At 41.0% G+C, this 1,127-nt stretch overlaps 1 protein-coding gene across 1 annotated transcript in view; it reads right to left on the bottom strand.

Moving 5' to 3' along the window:
* Positions 1-1,127, bottom strand: part of FIS1 (fission 1 (mitochondrial outer membrane) homolog (S. cerevisiae)) — a 13,992-nt gene that overhangs the window by 4,581 nt on the left and 8,284 nt on the right. The gene's annotated exons all lie outside the window — the stretch shown is intronic.

The following is a 1,127-nucleotide window of genomic DNA, read 5'->3' as shown; positions in this document are numbered from 1 at the left end:
GCTGCATGGTGCTCTGGCATCTGTGTTCTGTGCAGTGAAGCGTAGGTAGTGACTTTCAAATTCTCTTTACCTTGACCCACAGTGCTCCAGCACACGTGTGAATGTAAGTTCCCTGAGGGCAGAAACTGTATCTTGTTTATCTGTCCATCTCTAGCTCTGAGCACAAGGAAAATGAAATGTTCAAGAAATATTTGTTGAATTGTCAGGAAATAATAGTAATGACCACAGTGCAAATGCAGGGGGTTAGCAGCCAAACACACACCTTTCACATTTGCAAATCCCCTTGAATCTTTTTTTCCTCATAATAGCCTTGTGAGTTAAGGTAGGAAGTTATTCTTTTCTATTTGGCTTGGACAGTTGATATGAGCTCAGTAAACTTTAAGAGAAACCTCAATTTAGGGAACTGGCTCCATAATAGTCAAGGAAAAAAAATTTACATTCTTTCAAAGATGTACTGAGTGCCTAAGTTTGGCTGGGCATTGGGGTGAGCAGAGAGGGTAAAAAGGTGTACATAATATGAAGCAGATGAGTGAAAATAGGGCTGAACACTAATGGCAAGTAGAACTTACCTTCCTTTGAAGGCAGGGAATTTAAGAAAGGCAAAAGTCTACTATTTCTATCAGGATGTTACTTTCCTTGGGTGGCTTGCTACCCCTCATCCATGTTTGTATCTATTGCAGCTCTTGGCACAGGCCTGGCACGTGGCAAAAGCTCCATCAGGGTTTGTTAAATGTTATTTGTGGGGAGAAAAAGAATGTGCTACATGGCTCAATTCTGTGCCAATGAAGAGATCTTAAGTTTGTTTCTTAGGTCCAGTAAGCACAGCCATCCACCCTGGATTATAGGGATAAGAAGTAGTGCCTGTTTATTTTACTTCCAAATTACGTTTCTCCATCTTTTTCAAAAACATCTACTTCTGCTTTATTGACTACGCCGAAGCCTTTGACTGTGTGGATCACAACAAACTGTGGAAAATTCTTAAAAGAGACGGGAATACCAAGTCACCTGACCTGCCTCCTGTAGGTCAAGAAGCAACAGTTAGAACTGGACATGGAACAACAGACTGGTTCCAAATCAGGAAAGGAGTACATCAAGGCTGTATACTCTGCTTATTTAACTTATATGCA

Source organism: Bison bison, unplaced genomic scaffold, assembly GCF_000754665.1.
Source record: "Bison bison bison isolate TAMUID 2011002044 unplaced genomic scaffold, Bison_UMD1.0 scf7180017864340, whole genome shotgun sequence".
Classification (NCBI taxonomy): domain Eukaryota; kingdom Metazoa; phylum Chordata; class Mammalia; order Artiodactyla; family Bovidae; genus Bison; species Bison bison.
This window is presented reverse-complemented; position numbering and strand designations above follow the sequence as displayed.